This window comes from Sinocyclocheilus rhinocerous, unplaced genomic scaffold (genome assembly GCF_001515625.1).
Source record: "Sinocyclocheilus rhinocerous isolate Xijiao unplaced genomic scaffold, SAMN03320098_v1.1 scaffold295, whole genome shotgun sequence".
NCBI classification, from domain to species: Eukaryota; Metazoa; Chordata; class Actinopteri; order Cypriniformes; family Cyprinidae; genus Sinocyclocheilus; species Sinocyclocheilus rhinocerous.
The window spans coordinates 137,015-155,691 of NW_015647035.1; the positions used below are offsets into that span (position 1 = coordinate 137,015).

General features: G+C 37.6%; 1 protein-coding gene across 2 annotated transcripts in view; it reads left to right on the top strand.

The window, feature by feature from the left end:
- Nucleotides 1-18,677, top strand: part of LOC107708403 (protein kinase C epsilon type) — a 96,355-nt gene that overhangs the window by 31,806 nt on the left and 45,872 nt on the right. The window lies entirely within an intron of this gene.

Here is an 18,677-nt window from a genome sequence, read left to right on the forward strand (position 1 = left end):
TTGACAGAGGGGTCTTTAGAGGTGCAGTCATTTGTGTAGTGGGAGAAAAGCAGTGGGGAGAGCACACATCCCTGAGGAGCTCAAGTGCTGATGGTGCTGGTGTGAATTTTCCCAGCCTCACTAGTTGCTGCCTGTCTGTCAGGAAGCTGGTGATCCACTGACAGATGGAGGTGGGCACGGAGAGCTGTGTCAGTTTATTCTGAAGTGTATCTGGGATGATGGTGTTGAAAGCGGAGCTAAAGTCCACAAACAAGATCCTTGCATAAGTCCCTGGTTTGTCCAGATGTTGGAGGATGTAGTGCAGTCCCATATTGACTGCATCATCCACAGACCTGTTTGCTCGGTAAGCAAACTGCAGGGGGTCCAGCAAGGGTCCAGTAATGTCCTTCAAGTAGGCCAACACCAGATGATGCCTTGAATTACACTATGCAGCTTGTTGAGAAGCAATCAGACATATAATTTTTGCCTGGTGGACCTTAAGTAAGGAACCCTGAAGACTTGAATATCATAGAGACTTGGAGGAGAATACTTTTTTAATTTGGCCAGTAGGCAACCACCTAGAAAACTCATAACAGCATAGCAACCACCTGTAGTACCATAGAAACCACACTGTTCAGAATAGCTTAGCAACCATATAACAATGCTCTGGCAACCACCCGAAACCCTCTACAATAAAAAATAAAGGTTTCATAAGGGGGTTTGCGCAGCAGTTGAACAAACAATTTGGGTTCCACAAAGAACTTTTCAGTGAGCAGTTCTTAAAAGAACCTTTTTTTTTTCTTAGTGCAAAGAGCATTTTAATAATCTGAAGAACCTTTTTTTCCACCGTAAAGAACCATTTGTGCACCGGTTCCATGGATGTAGAATAAAGACAAAGATTCTTTATGGAACCATCAATGCCAATAAAGAACCTTTATTTTTAAGAGTGCAACATAATAGTGGTGACGAGCACAGAAGGTTGCACCACTCACATTTTATTAAAATGTAAAAGTCTAGTTAATGAAACTTATTTATTGACACATGATTAAACTGTTTATTAAGAGTGTTTTAAAACAGTCCTGGTCTCCCAGCACTGTGCTTTTTGTTTTCTTGAAACACAGGCTCTATTTTCATTGGAACTTCAATTGTGAGTAATGCGCCTACGGTTGTGATTGGAGATCTTTGTGTGACTCTCTAAGGGTCTTTATACGTGTTATTAAATGATTTGATGGAGACTTTTTGAAGCCAGATGCCAGCTGAAGAAATTACTTTGCCTTTTTAGAAAAAATAAATGCTCTAGGACAACTGGAATGTGTCTTGAACAACTGTGTGCAGTGTTTGTGGGTGTTTTTGTCAAGCAAAGCAAGTGTGAACATGTAAAACCTCTCTCTTGGCACATTTTTGTTTTTCCGAAGTGACTTGTCATTGTCTAAATGCAAGTATATATGCATATCGACATGTTAGTGCTGTGGTTTTCAGTTTTTAGGTCGTGGCCCCATAATGGGTTGCACGTCTGTTCTAATAAAATGCAGCTAACCCTTTAACCATACAGAGTTTGGAAAGCAATATAAGTAGACATATGCTACCGTTACATTGCTTGTATTCAGCAAGGGTGGATTAAATTGATCAAAAGTGAAAGTAAATATATTTCTAATGTTACAAAATATTTCTATTTAAAACAAATGCTGTTATTTTGAACTTTATACACATCAAAGAATCCTGAACAAAACTGTATCATGGTTTCCACAAAAATATGAAGCAGCTCAACTGTTTTCATCATTGAAAATAATAATAATTTTTTTGTTTGTTTTTGTGCAGCAAATCAGCATATTATAATGATTTCTGAAGGATCATGTGACACTGAAGTCAGGAGTAATGATGCTGAAAATTCAGCTTTACATCACAGGAATAAATTACATTTTAAAATATATTAAAATAGAAAACAGTTATTTTAAATTGTAATAATATTTCACAATATTATGGTTTTACTATATTTTGATCAAATAAATGCTGTCTTGGTGAGAATAAGAGACTACTTTCAAAAACTTTAAAACATCTTACAAACTCCAAACTTTTGAATGGTAGTGTATAAGCTTTGAAAAAGGAGACGAAAATGCTTTCCATGTTTTGTTGATGACGTCATATATACAGTCCAATCAAATGCTGTAGTGTTTTGCTGCAACTGTATTTGTCACTTGGTATAAAGCTAGCAAAATTAGTCAAATTTCAACATGTACCAGATGGGTAGTGTGCACTCATCTTTAAAAAATTATTAACAAATCATTTAAAAATGAGCAACTGTGCAAGGGGGAAAAAAAGGTTTTTTTTTTTGTTTTTTTGTTTTTTTTTGTGATGTAGATTAGCTGTAGAGAGTACGAAGCCATCAAAATTCAACTCTTCATGCACTGTAGCATGTGTCAAATTAATCATTTTGTATGCTGTGTGTGCAGTTAATTAACAGTATGCAGGTATATTAGCATTTTTAAGGGCACTTTTGCTTTTATTTGTATGATAAAAGCTGTTGGCACTGTATTTTGTGGCCACTTGTGCAGTGTAAAATCTGGGTCCTGAAGCAACACTAGTTAAGATCCACAGTGTTAGCACTCGACTAACAGTTGTTCTTTGAGTCGCTGGCCTGGAGTCACCCAAGCACGACCACTGAGACTCGGAAGCTGATGAATCAATAACGACAGGAGGCAAAACAGTGAGCAAAACCTAGTGTTTAGACTAATCCCTAATGTTGTAGAAGCTTGCGAAGATCGCAGAGCTCTGGACTGGACACACACACATGCGGAGTGGTGCTGTTCTATTTGGCTGAGGGACACAGATTGAATTGGACCAGATTTGAAGAGTATCATGAAGGGCGTTAATGGGGAGATCCAGACTGGCTCAAATCTGTGCCACATATGGAGCAAATAGAGTCCAAGCTTTAGATTTAAAATATTTAGGCGTAAATACAATATTTATATATTTGAATTGCATTTAAAATTCCCATCCATTTGGATTACACTGTTTTAACACAAACTAATAAACATAATGTAATGCATATTTGTCAGTCATACATAACCATTAAAGGCAGTACCCCCTCACTGCAGAACAAAGATCCAGGGGGCAGGGTTGGATCCACATCTAGGGGGTGGAGATGGTAGGTTTAGGGGTGGAGATGGGTGGGTTTAGGGATCAGGGGGTGGAGACGGGTAGGTTTAGGTATATGTAAGGTGGGAGGAGTTGGATCTGGATCCAACCTCGCCCCCTGGATCTTGTGTTCTGCATTGAGGACCATCTCATTAAAGGGGTCATGAACTGAGAAATCAAAATTCCCTTGATCTTTTGACATATAAGAGGTAATTGTACTATGTAAACATCCTGTAAGTTTCAGAACTCAAAACTTTCTCATTAGTCTAAAAACAGCTTTTATTGAAGGCAATCTGCCAAAACGACAGGATGTGGAATGTGCCACTTTATGACATAATAGTGTGTTTAAACACCTCCTCTGCAGAAGAAGATCGACGCCTGCTTCTACATCACTGCCTGTTTAGCCCCGCCCACCGATTCACGCATGTACTGTAAATAACGAGAGAGGCAAACACAGGTCTACGCAGAAATCAAACAATAAAGATGCTCCAAAGACAACAAGATGCTCTGCAGTGCCAGGTTGTGGAAAAACACAGTCTTTGCATTGCCTTCCGATCCCAACATTAGGAGAGAGTGGATGAACTTTATTTTTAATGCTCCAGACCCCGTCAGTAAGAACTTGGTCCTTTGTTCACTTCATTTTACTGCGGATTCGTTTACAAACATGGCACAATTCGATGCAGGATTTTCAGAAAGATTGAAACTAAAAGACAATGCTGTGCCGACTATATTGGATTTGACAGTAATGCCGCATCACATTTTTATTACGTGGTCACTATTGCTTTGTCTGTTATTACAGATCGTTTGATATGTACTGAGTATTTATACATTTTTAACGCACAGCAGCATCCATCTATGAAGGATGCATTTATTCAGATTGCTTAGCAATAATCTGTTAAAAAATGACATTTATTAAGTTAAAATGTATGAACATGTTATATATATATATATTTATATTTAAAGGGATAGTTCACCCAAAAATGAAAATTTGATGTTTATCTGCTTACCCCCAGGGCATCCAAGATGTAGGTGTGTCCTGAGTGCATTCTCAACAGCCGGCGCCTAACGCGTCTTTTTCTTCTTCTTGCTTTACGGCGGATCGCAGACTTATAAGTGCATCACCGCCACCTATCTCTCAAGTGGACCATTGACACTCCTAATTGAGATTGTAGATAGAGTGTCAATGGTCCATTTGAGAGATAGGTGGCGGTAATGCCGCTAACATTAATTAAAGTACAGCTATTCATTGTTAGTTCATGTTATCTCAAATCCATTAAATAATATTAACAGATACAAATTTTGATTTTATTGATGTATTTGCAAATGTTGAAACTATTTAGTAATATTTAGTAATATTAACTAAGATTTATAAATCTGTATGTGTAATTTTCATGGTTAGTTCATGTTAAGAGAAAACGTGGTTAACTAATGATAACAAATGGAAAATTTTATTGTATAGTGTTACCAAAAAATTATAATATTAATACAAAATTAGTAGTTGTCTCCAAACTCGCCACTGTATGAAAGAACAACCTTCAAGCAATGGGTTTCCTCTGGGGAGAAAATGTGAAACATCAAACGGAAAAATGAGAGAATAATTGTTTTGGGAAACAGAAACTAAAGCAAAAATATCCAAATGTCAATGTGAAGGCAGGAGTTGCAGAGTTCCACAGAAGTAGCTCTGTGTGTGTGTGTGTGTGTGTGTGTGTGTGTGTGTGTTAAAGGAGGCTGGCTGGCTGCCTTGCATCAGTCCTGCTTAACATCAGTGATCCACAAACACACACCAGGTACTGAGACACCCGACCGGAGATGTGCTGGAGACACAAGAGTTAGTGAGTCACACAGGAGTCAGACAAAGACAGCAGTTCACAGTCCATCATGATGATCTTTCAATCAGATCATATCACGATGCAAAATAAAGCCATCACAGCTCTGAATCCACCTCTGCTCATTACCGCCTGGCAGTGCTGTGTGCAACTGCGTAATAATGAATACTGCAGACAGTCATTTGCATTCAGTGCACACAGTCCAAAATTAACACCCGTCAAGTGCTAGTAAAAACTGTCTGCTGATGTTACTCACCAGCTGGCTGGTAACTTTATTAGAAACGACAATATCACATCATTTCAAAATGATACAAACATTTGTCGTGATCTTGAAGTCCTCTAAGAATTTTTTACTAACCGGAAAATAATGGTCAGGTGTTTATGTAGGATGCTTAAAGGTTTTTCTTCATGTGGTATGTGTAATATTCCTCATATTAAATCACTAAAACTGAAATACGCATTACAAACAAAATCACAATTTGTTTTCCTCACGATTTTGTGGCAGATGCAGTTTAACTGAGATGTGTTTGTTCAGACCCTCACAGACATTCACATGCTGTCAATGCAACTGTCACCGTTCACTGATGACAAAGATGCCATGCTTTTTATGTTTCTGATAATGCTTGAAATATGTTTTTATAACAGTAAAAACGTATAACCTCTTGTAATCTCAATATTATATTGTGTCATGTTTATCAAAATAAAACTGAAAAAAAAAAAACAGACCCCTCTTCATTGCTATTTAAATAGTATTGGCTTACTTTATACTTGTGCAGAGGTGCTGTATTAAAGGGATAGTTCAGCCAAAAATGAAAATTACCCCATGATTTACAAGCCTCAAGCCATTCTAGGTGTATATGACTTTCTTCTTTCAGACGAATACAATCAGAGTTATATTTTTTTTTTTAAATGTGCTGGCTCTTCCAAGCTTTATAATGACAGTGAATGGGTGTCGAGATTTTGAAGCAAAGTAAAGTGCATCCATCCATCATAAAAATTGCTCCAGATGGCTCCGTTTGTGTATGTTTGTTTAATATTTAAAACTTTATAAACCATAATCTCTAGCTTCCTCTAACTGTTGTACACACGTTCACAAAAGAGTGGCGTTCCAGCGGATGACGTAGGCGTAGCGTAAGCTCCGGTGAGAATATGCTAGTCTCGTGAGAACCAAGTTTTGTTTACAGCAAAGGAAAACCAGTCTACTCTTGGCTTATATAGAAATCCTCCACTTTTTTCTTTACAAATCCTCGTTTTGCACTTCTAATTTGTGACCGGTGTTTTGTTTTGCTCTCTCCTCTGTGCTTCCACGTTCGTCACTTCTCACTGGAGCTTACGCTATGCTATGCTGCAGTACAATGAAAAGTGTTTCTATTGCTACATGAAAATGTCTGAAATGTCTGTGTATTTCACAGATATTGCATCTAATATACTTCTGTGATAAAGTACAAAAAACAGGCAAACAGACAAATGTCTGAACAGACAAACTGCATGCAAAAAAAGGACCTAACATTCATGTTGGTGTGAACAGGCCTTGACACAGCTGGTCTCATTGTCTAATTGTAGGTTGCACATTTATGTGCGTAAGTTCTTGCACAATTTCCACTGGATTCAAAACAGGTGTGTACGCACATAAATTTGCACATAAACTTTTGTAGCGCTATTAGAGTACATTTCTAAAAAATAAATATTTTTTTGAAATTGCTCAACAAAATGCTTCTTTAATGGCCACCTACAGTAGAGAATGTGATTTTTGTGTACATGTAGTTTCAGGTTCAAAATGTATATGTGAATTTAGAATTTTCTTTTAGTATAATCATTAATGAATCACATTTGTATCATTAATGAAAAACATTTGTATGCAGATTTTTCAGGCAAATATGAATCAGATGCAATGACCTGCAGTGTTACAGCCACAACAATATATATATATTTTTTTATTTTTTTTTATTTTAATAAAATAATGCATAATACTGGTTTCATGGCCAGTCAATAATATTTTATGGCTGGTAAAATTTTCTATGTTCACTCACCATTAGCAAGTGTGGCAGAAACTTCATTTTGGATCCTCAGGGAACATTTCTGCCTCTGTTACTCTGTGTGTTTCTGTACTGAATTAAAGAAAAACAGACACGTCCTTTTCTTTGTGCCAGCTCACGTTTAGTATTGAAAGTGCTGAGTCATTATGTATTCCAGATGTACACTGAAGTGTGTGTGTGTGTGTGTGTGTGTGTGTGTCTGAAATCGTATCTCTTTATGTGAAATCTGCTCCACCGCTGAACAGTCAGAGAGGAGGAATAAGCGTTCAATGGTCTTGATTTTGAAAAGAGATCTTTTGTACACAAAAATCAGATGTCTCCTTTGAAAGAAGTGACAGGCGACTGAAATCATTCACAATGGGGTATTGAAAGATAACAAAAAGAATAATAATGTACTTAGAGATAAATAAAGCCTCTCTTACGTTGTTTCTTTCCTAGTACTTCAGCTGCTCTCTGTTTAGGGGTTTACATTGAGGGACTTATGGGATCATATGATGCGATTTCAAGTTTTCCTTTCTCTTTGGAGTTAGCATTCAACAAAGGATGAATCACTATGGGTGACTATTCGACCAACTAGTTGATTATGGTGGTAGACCAGTTTTGATAGTTTAATCAGCTTGTTTATTACAAATAATGCATGCATATATGTAGATACACTATTGTTCAAAGGTTTGGGGTCAGTTTGATTTTTTTTTTAATGTTTTTAAAAGGTATTTTATGCTCCCCAAGGCTGTATCTATTTTAATTTATGTATGTAATAATGTAATTTATTCCTGTGATGCAAAGCTGAATTTTCAGCATCATTACTCCAGTCTTGAGTGTCACATGATCCTTCAGAAATCCGTCTAATATGATGATTTGCTGCTCAAGAAACATTTCTTATTAATGGTGAAAACGGTTGTGCCACGGAAAATTTTCATGAAAACCATAATGCATTTTTGTCCAGATTCTTTGATAAATAGAAAGTTCAAATGAACAGCATTTATTTGAAATACAATTCTTTTGTAACATTATAAATGACTCACTTTTGATCATTTTGATGTGTGTGTATATGTAGTGTATATAACTGAATGTGGACGATATCTGTGTGTGAAGCATTGGTCTCCAACCTGATATGTTTCATTTCTGGATGCATGTTTGAGTATATTTATTTGTTAGTTTTTGTTTTGCTGTGGGACCGTACACAGATCCTTTCCAAAAGCAGGTTTGGTGTACGAGGGTTTGCTGAGTATGCACACTTATTCCACCTGTGCTTATCTAAACCGGCGTGTCTCTGACAGCTCACTAAAACACACACTCAGTCACATGCCTCCCTGCTGTGTGTGTGTGTGTGTGTGTGTGTGAGTGTGTGTGAGTGTGTGTGTGCTGGCTTTGTTTTCTCTTTCGTTCTTATGTCACCTCTTTAGTGTCCCCTGGTTTGATGTCTTTATCTCAGGGTCTTTCAGATGACTTTGAAGTTTACCTGCAGTCCATTAATCATATCAGCATGTTCCCTCTGTCCTTTACCCTCTGACACATGCATCCAGAACATGAATTTTAAAGGAGTAGGTTTCTAAAAAATGAAAAATGTGTCATTATTTGTCATGTTGTTCTGACCCAAGATTGCTTTCTTTCTTCAGTGAAGCACAAAATGAGATGTTATGCAGAATGACTGAGGTTCTCCTATACATTAAAAATGGATAGTGATTTTTATTGTCAAACTCTAAAAAAGCACCATAAAAATAGTTCATTCAAATCACACTATGTATTCCAAGTCTTTTGAAGTCATACAGTGGTTTTATGTGAGAAACAGTCTGAAATTGAAGATGCTTACTGACAATTTTCTCCTTCGCTAGAGCAGATTACATTTTGGGGTAAAGTATTCTATTCATTTTTCAACAGATTAAGTGCATAGGCGCTCAGTTTTACATGTCAACTTCTCAGCAGTCTCAAATAAAAATGTGAGTTTGGATGGGACTGTGTATTGGTCTGAAAAAATGGAAGATGGTTGGTGAGTACAGAAGGGGTGATAGGAGTGTTTGGGAAACATGTTTGGTCTCTGTTTTTGCAATTTCATTTCGAACCCCTAGTGGTGCAGAAATCACTGCACTCTTCTGGACAACCTCTAGAGCAATCAAACCCAATCCAACCCAACCCAATATGCCTATGGTGACATTTCGGCAAAATGAGATTACATCAGTAGCTCTGTATGTCATAGACACTCACAAAACACCATGGAAGATGGATGGTGAGGTCAGAAAATATGAATCTCCTTCACACTGCTGTCCTTTATAAACCCATCCTATGACTGTCCTTTATAAAACAAGCCACTGTTCTTTCCAGAACCACACGCCTAGGAAAACAAATGTCATCAGTGTGAGTCTGGACGGAGTATTTTATTGCCAGAAAGTCTCTCACTCACCACCACTATTGTCCTCAAACCATTTTTTTTATTATGCTTTATTTTAAACTTTAAACAGAAGGTTAGTTGCTATCCTCCAAGAGTGTACATTTTAACTGAGAAGTCAAAGTAAAAATGCTAGAAGAATCCACTTATTAAAGGACATGCATGTGCAGAGTTCAATTGAATGATAAAATTCACCCTTCTTAAAACATCCTCAAAACAAGGCATTGAATATATGGGATGCTAGGGGACTGATAAATTGAATCAGGTAAGATTAGGGAGATGTTTAATCGTTTTTATAAAATGGCAATAGAAATGTGATAAAATACACCAATATTCAGTAAATTGTTAGCATCCTAACTAAATCATAACAAATTACACATCTGTTAAATTATGGGTACTGTGTGCACAAACTTTACTTGAGTGAAAGTAAAAGTTTTCACAGAGAGGATAGTTCATCCAAAAATAAAAAACTTCATGTTGTTCCAAACCTATATGACTAAGTTTCTTCCGTGGAACATAAAAGAAGATGTTTTGAGATTTTTTCCCCCCACAAACAATAGAAGTCAATGGGAACCAAAACTTTTGGTTACCAAAATATCTTCTTTTGTGTTCTGTTGAAGGTTTGGAACAACATGAGAGTGAGAGTGAACTATGAAAGGTGACTGATTGACTGATGAAAGGTGATTTTCTTTTTATTGTGCAAAGCAATCTGTTGATCTCAGTGTGTTCTGATTATCTAAGGTTGTAGTACAAATCAGATATTAAACTGCAGTCAATATTCTGAAACCTGTTAAGTGAAATTGTTAAATGCATAGCTGTTTGACACTTGAATGCAGTTGTTTAAAGACTGATCACTGAGCGTGTTCACACTTGAGTAAATAATTGTAATTAAAACACATTGCTTTAGGTCAAAGACTCCAGTGAGTTGCACTGATAAATGAGTGCACTTTTAATTGCTCTGGGCTTGCTGTCCTGTGTTAAAGTGCAGTGAAATGGGAAGACATATTCTGGGCTAGAATCTAGAAGAAGAATAAGGGGTGAAGATCCACATTTATATGATTGATAATGTAATTGACATGTCTTGTATTCCACTGACAGGTAGAGGGAGCCACTCCTTCATGGGAACCTTCATTGTTGCTAGGCAGCTGTTGCCTGTTGCTAGGCAATGGTTGCTATGCAGGGTCAGGGGGTGATAGTTAAGTCATGAATTACTGGATATGTAGAAAATCCAAGCGGTCTTGCAAAGTGTTTTCCTGTTGAATGATTCTCTTGTACATATACTTCTTAAACTTTGACCTTCAGATCAATGTATGGCACACACCAACTATACACGCCCATAAAGACATACATATACACTTATTCCCAAACATCCACAGAACAGATTTCTTACAGACAACATGACATGGCAATCACAGTGCATTTGGATTCTGAAATGTGACACAATGTACGAAAAGTTAAAATGGCAGTGACGTTTTACACAAGCAAGCAGTTATATTTTCTTCATAAACTGTAAAATGTTGTTGGTTATTTTTCCCTGTCTTCACAGCCTTGGGTAGGTCAACGGAAACGAAAAGATGCTTCAGTGGTGGATTTAGTTGATTTATTAAAAAAAAAAAAAATTTTATTATAACATGCACTGATGAATTTGTGCAGTAAGACCATGACATTTCATAAAAGTGATAGTTCACCCAAAAATAAAAATTCTGTCATTATATACATTATTTTCCAAACCTGTATGCTGTTATTTCTCATATGGACCACTGTTATACATTTGCTAGGATTGTGTGATCTTGTAATCGATGCAAATTCAACTAATTGCTGAATAATTTTTTGTCTTATGTAATTTATCTTAGACAAAATGATACCCAAGGGAGGGAAAGCAATAAAAAAAAAGCAGGACCACAACTGATTTCAGTAATTAAGCACACACAAAAAATGTCCCTTAAGATCCTGATGTGACTGAATATAGAGCTATAGAGCTATTTTGTGTTCCATGGAAGAAAAAAGCAACATGTAGGTTTGGACATGATGGTGAACAAATGATGTCAGAACTTTAATTTTCACTTGTTTCTTTAAGAAGGTAAATAAGATAAGTGTTGATTGTATATGATCTTAAATCTTAAGGCTTCTGGTGGTAGTAGTTTCTCTGTGATGGATTGTGGTTTGGTGAATGTGTGCTTAGTTCTTCTCATCCTCACTGAGTGTTAATGAGTGAGAGCTGATAAATGACCAGCCATATAACCTACTGAGATAGTATGAGCCACTGCATCTGTTTCTTCTCTCTCTCTCTCTCTCTCTCTCTCTCTCTCTCTCTCTCAGTTGAGAGGAGGATGTGGGTGATACATAAGAGAGCGACTCACTTCAGTCTCCTGTGAGACTAGACAGATCCCACTGGTCCATTGTCCTTATATGGTGATTAGAACAGGTCCAGCCCTGGAACTGCTGCACATATATTGAAACCCCATCATTTAGACTCAAACTCACTGCAGGGTGTTTTTAAATGTGAAGCGTGTCATTTTTTAATATTTAAATACTTTAATCCCTGTTTGATATTTGAACTCTACAACTATAAGTAAACTCTTTGTGGGTTGATTTCCCCCTCAAAATTTTTTTAAAAGTGTGTCTTTGTGGCGCTGTTTGTTTAAGAATCACAACCCATCCTACAAAGCAACATGGTGTGAACCAGTGGTGTGGGGCTGCCTGTTATTTTTGACCAATAAGAGATCAGCATGGAATTTGCTTCAAAAAACTGATAATTTCTTTGTCTGTGTATGTTATTTGATATAGAAGGTAGAGGTCATGTGAGGCTTTATGTATTGTCAGTTCAATAATGTAAACCCAGATTAAATATTTCCTAGCGAACAACTAAACATTAATTGTATATACAGGTATTCTACAGTGACTGTATTGTAATCCATATGGACTCAGGTTACTCAGGAAATTAATGGGAATGACCGTAAAATAAAGAGGGTTAAAGGTAAAGTGTGTAATTTCCGTGTCACTACTGTGATATTAACTGTTTTCAAGCTGTTTTCTGAGTAATTCTTCTGTCTACCATTGGGCGGGTAAACAAAACTGGCCAGATCATGTCATTGGTCAAGCGAATGTTGGGCTGGTCAGGATGCCAGCCCAGATGGTCCAAATACTGGTGAAAATTGCATAAGAGGAGGCAGTGCCTCCGTCTAACTATGATTAGCTGATTCGCAATAATGCCTGCCTGTCATGTTCTCTTGATCAGTATGATTGGCTGATATGCCTGTTAACGAGATAATGCACAACAGGTTGGTAAATCAGTCTGAATGGGTTAGACTGCTGTAAATTGATGGGTTAATCACAGAGCACAGCTAACATGTTCTGTCATAGCTGAGTCTAACTGAACTTGAAATTACTTGAACTGATGATCTGTGAGTGATCTGACTTTTAGAGTGCATCAGCTCTTTTTTTCTGAATATTTGTTGACTAATGGTCTGAAAAGGTGACTATTAATTATAATAGCTGAAAACATTTAGTAATAACAAAGAAAAAAACTAAAAGAAACATTCTAGGGCTACCTCCACATTAATCCGTATATATTTGAAAACAGTGTTTTCGTTTCAAAATGCTCTCCATCCACACTAGTGTTTATAAGCATTTTCCCAAAGTTGCTCATCTTTACTGACCAGTCTAAAAACGGTTTAAATCACCATGCTGTGCGTCCATAAAACTTTACACTGATATCAGACATAATAAAGTTCTTATGCTATTCTTATGGAATGCTAATTTTATCAGCAAGCATCCCACCTTTCACTGGTGCATCCAAGTTGCACTTAATCTGCATTTCATGGTCGAAAATGCAATTGCCCTTATGTTTCGCTTCTGGACGGCAGTTGCAAGTAAATATTCAGTCTTATTTACAGGATTGTAATATGAAGATTGTACAAAGTAATATTTATCTTAAGCAACATTATTGAAGTGAATAGCAGGCACAACAATGCGGGTGCACTGGTAGATGTAAATGGGTACAATATGCATCACAGGGCTAAATGTGTCAAAGTTTTTAATTTTCACAGTCCATACTACAACATGAAAATGACGTTTTCAAATTTATCCACTTGGGAGAGCATTTTCAAAAAGCTCTGATTTTGCTGGACAAAAATGCTCTGTCAGTGTGGACAAAAGGCCAAAACCTACAGAGAAAGATGCATTTTCAAATGTATCCAGATTAATGTGGACGTAGCCTTATATGCTTACTGTATTATTGTTATTTGAAGCAATATATAAAATAATTTAAGATTTTAAAGTGATTTGTTAATATGATTATGCATTATGTTCATCATTTTTGATCGCTAATTGTTTAGTCTGTAAGGCAGAGGCCTGTTCTCCATCTTCTCTTCTATCCACTGCTAATGTCAAAGGTTTTTTGTTGTGCACAGCAGTGCTTCCCGGTTCGGTTACTTTTTCTGCTGGCAAAATAGCAAGAGCTTTCAAAAAAAAAAACATATACAATGGCTCTATTAATAACAGGAGGTGACTGTCGGCCTGCCAGTTTGGCAAAACTTGCATTGTCATTTTGTGCCCAGCCTCTCTCCTTCTCTTTCTCTCAGGACTGAAAAGTGTGATTGCAGCAGACATATACATTGACATAAGGGAATACTCAGGAGTGATCACAGTTCTCGTCCTCCACAGAGAGAAGAAAAAGGAGAGAGAGAAAGAGTGCTGCTCCTCCCCTGTGGCCTTGTTTCCTTTCCTAGTGAGAGCGTCTGACAGCTCTTCAATATGGTGCCTTTGTCACACTCGTGCCCCCCGGTTTATTGATCACTGCCTCTGCATGGCCCCTCATAACATACAAACAGATATACACACACAGAGTTAATGGATTAGTTTGCTCAAAAAAATGAAATATTTTTATTTAATCAGACATAATATGGTGAGAATTATGACAAAGTAATTTTTGAGTGAACTGTTCCCTTATATGTACTGTAAGGTCAACAGAAAACACCAACCAGTCTTCTGAATGGCTGAATAATAGCGTTTAGGACTGTCAAAGAGACTGGTGTTATGTCTAAGGACACATAGTTGAGTGATATCAGGAACATTTTCTGTATGGCTATTATAGAAAAAAATTGCTTTAAATACCTTTAAGCTTCAGAAGAAACAAGATAACTTCACTACAGTTGCTGTAGTTTTTTACAGATACTGACAAATGCTGCTAACATGGTATTCCATACATGGTAACAAATACTCTTTCATATGTCACGATACGCTGCCGGAAGGAACGAAGGAGCCGTGGATAAACAAAATGTAATGTATTCAATCAAACACACAGGGTAAATCCACACTTGGAAGGGAAGGAAGACACACGTACACAACTGGTAGACCCGACAAAGGAGGAATGGATAGATTGGAACTTAATATACATGACTTAACGAGGCAATTGGGAGGAACACAGGTGAACAGAATGACTAATTAGACAGGGGAGAAACTGGGTCACTGAGCACATGGGGAGGGAAAACACCACAAAAACAGTCCAGTGGCGTGACATTACTCCCCCCTCCCGGAAGGCGCGTCCCGTGCCATAACAACAACAGAAGGAGGGACGGGTGGGAACTTGGGAGGAGGCTCAGGAGGAGGACGGACACCCGGGAGGGGGCCGGCAGACAGAGACCAGGGAGGAGACAGGAGGGTCTTGAAGCATGCAGCGCCAGGTGGGACCCAGGCCACAGCCATAATGGCAATTAAGTCTTATTCCACTTTTCCTTTATCCAGATCCATAGACAGCTCACCCTCAGCCATGGTGCAGGGGGCGGAGCTCCTCTCCATGCTCTCACTGTCCATGACGCTCTCCCCCGTGGCAAGCTCTGTAGCCGGCTCTCACACCTGGTCTGACGTGTTGGGCTCTAGCTCCGGGGCGATCCTCAGCACTGTCGCTCCATGCTGGCGACCGAGGAGGAGGCGGGGAACCAGAAGGCCGCGGTGGAGCCGGAGCGACAGAGGACTGAGGAGGATGGCGATGGCTCGTCGGTCGCGGCGGGCTCTAGCTCTCTGTCAGCGGTGGACTCGGGCTTAAGCTCTGTGCAGCAGGGTGATGGTGGGCTGGGCTCTGGGTCTGGCTGTGTTCTGAACCGGGGGTAGACACTCTCCAGACACCGGATGATATCCTCCCTCTAGCACAGTCTGGTGGTGTCTGGGAGGTCGACGGGGCAGTAGTAGTTGGCCCAGATCCAGAACAGGGAGTTCAGCGCAGCGTCGTCGAACTGCTGGTTGAACTCCAGAGCATACTCCAAGAGGGAAAGGTCCTTGCGGGCAAGGGAGGTAAACTTGACAGCGAGGGAATCCATGGGGAAGGATACACTACGGAAACAAAAAACGCTAAATGGTAAACGGAAAACAAACGGAGGGGAGACACGTAAAAAAACTTTCCTTGGTCGGGTCTTTTGTCACGATACTCTGCCGGAAGGAACGATGGAGCCATGGATAAACAAAATTGTGATTTATTCAATCTAAAGCACAGGGTAAATCCACACTTGGAAGGGAAGGAAGACACACGTACACAACTGGTAGACCTGACAAAGGAGGAACGCACAGACTGGAACCTAATATACATGACTTAATGAGGCAATTGGGAGGAACAGAATGACTAATTAGACAGGGGATAAACTGGGTCACGGAGTACATGGGGAGGGAAAACACCACAAAGACAGTTCAGGGGTGTGACATCATATGTATGTTTGTCATGATTCATTTATTCTGTAAACAAAAGTGTCTGAAATGTATTATTGAATTAAATAATGTGTATTGAATTGGTGACCATCCCCTTGTAGAATAAAACAGTTTTTACAAGGCTGTTGATTTGACTGGAGTTTTCATCCTATAGGATTGGGCAATTGGTAGATATTTACTCTGTAAAACAATTTTTTAGAAAATCTTTGCTTCACTTTTATTTTTACTGTTTATGAAGTTTGACATGCTGAATACAAAAATCTCATTACTTTTTGTGTCATTAACAGTGCTCATGAAAACAAACCAATATATATATATATATATGTTGACAACTTATACAAGCTAATTATTACTGTTATTGCTCATGCATAAAAATAACATGGTACATGCATAATACTGAGCTAACAATAGTTTGACATAAACAGTTTCCAAGAGTGAGTTGTCCAAAACTTCAGAGGCTTACGTTGGATAATTTTTGTCTCATGACTAGTCCAATGATGTTCTGGAATGTTCCAGAAAGCACTAGAATATTACAGGATATTCCAGAATGTTATAGAAACTTCTAGAATGTTCCCATCCTTGCAAAAGCAAAATATGAGCATTTCACAGTTTCATTTGAGAAAACTATTGTCATATTATGTGGAATGTATTTTCTTTCCCATTAATGGTATACAATGAATATTGTGTATATTGTGATAATATTTTTGGCCATATCAACCAGCCCTACTTCATCTCGTGAATTATTAACATTTTACAATAAGGTTTCAGTTTTTGACATTAATTAACATTAAGTAACAATGAACAATACTTATAAAACATTTATTAATCTTAGTTTCAGTTAATCTCAGCATTTACTAATACATTATCAAATCAAATGTTATAACTATACAAAATACAAAAATCAAAAGTTAACTATTAACAAAAGTTAACAAAAACAATAGTTAATGCACTATGAACATTGTTATTAACTAAAATTAACAAAGGTTGACAAATGCTGTAAAATATATTTAGTTGATGCTTTAATAATAAAAGAGGTCTTATTGTAAAGTGTAACTGAATCATTTTAAACATCTCTGTCAGAAGCACCATTTATGTGTGTGTGTGTGTGTGTGCGTGTGTGTGTGTGTGTGTGTGTGTGTAAGCAATATCACACGAGTAGCAGTGCGATATGGCTGTATATCAGCATCAGCTATGATTCGGCCATATACACATATGACAACAAAGGAGTGTTTTTAAAAACCATCTTTTGTGCAGAACTACTTCCTTCCACCACGGATTCAAATCTCAGATTGTCAGTAGTTTAACAGCTGAGCCCAAACCTCCGTTACTAATTAGAAAACGTCATTTTAGAACTAGTAACGAAGGAACACGGAGTTGCTTCTTTGAAAGCTTGTTGTATTACTGTATTAAAAGTTCACTGTATTATGTAGAGTCAAGTATTATGAGAGAGTTATGTGTGATTACCTGCATCTAATACAGCATTCATTCTTCAGATCAATCTCATATTCAGCATAAAACATTAGTTTGAATGTCTGCTGAGGAAAGCGATATCTTTGTCACACTATTCTTTTATCTGTTAAGGGTGATTTCCATTGACAGCGCTGCTCGGTGTTATCTGTTGTTATATTTGTTATCTGCGTCTTACAAGGTGTTGTTGAAAGTAAAAATAACTTCCTTGTTTATAACCCTGTTTCAGTCTCTTTCAATATAAATATAACTGCTGACTCACTCATAAAAACATGTTGGAACATTGTCTTGTTGGAATAAAGTAACCAAAATCACCATCACGAACACAGACCGTTTCTCAATATTAAATACTATTATTAAATACTACTATTATTTATATAAAATATTATTTATTGAATAATAATATATAATAAACAACAACAGCAACAGCCATCATAAAACTTGCTAGGCAATTAAGTCAGCACAAAGTGCTGTGCTCTGATATACAGCATTAAAGGTATAAAAAATATAACGTAATGAGATTTTGCCCTCAGCCAAAAAATTTGCTCTGGAACAAATAGTAGATTAATGTGACTGAAGATTGCCTGTTAGATTTACCTAAAACGAATCATATCTCATGTTTAACCACTATAGAGATATCAGAGCCAGAAGAACTGGCTGAGATAAGGCTGCTCTCGGCAGATTCATGAGCGTTGAACAGCAGCTGACGCCCTAGAGCAAATTTCGTCGAAGAAAATTTTCAAATATACGTTATCTTTATTAACTAAACATAAATTTCAGGTCTAAATAACTACATTGTCACCTAAGAAAGTCTACAACTTTAATGAAAACTAGCCTACATTCAGTGACACAAAAACAGTATTATTTATAAAATTATAGCGGATCTGGGCGTCCGTCATGACACTCACTGTGAGTCACTCACTCGGAGTGCTGTTATCACTAGAATATCGCACTCCTCTCAGCCAATCAGTATAACGAGAACGCGCTATAACCCGCAACTGGTAGATTTAAAGAAAATTACTGCCTTTTGGCAAATAAATCATTTTATGTACTTATTCCTAACTCTTTAATCTTTAAGTTACATTTCAAATTACAAGGGATCAACTTATAATCATGTTTATATGAATTATCCCGTGAACTTATTCTCTC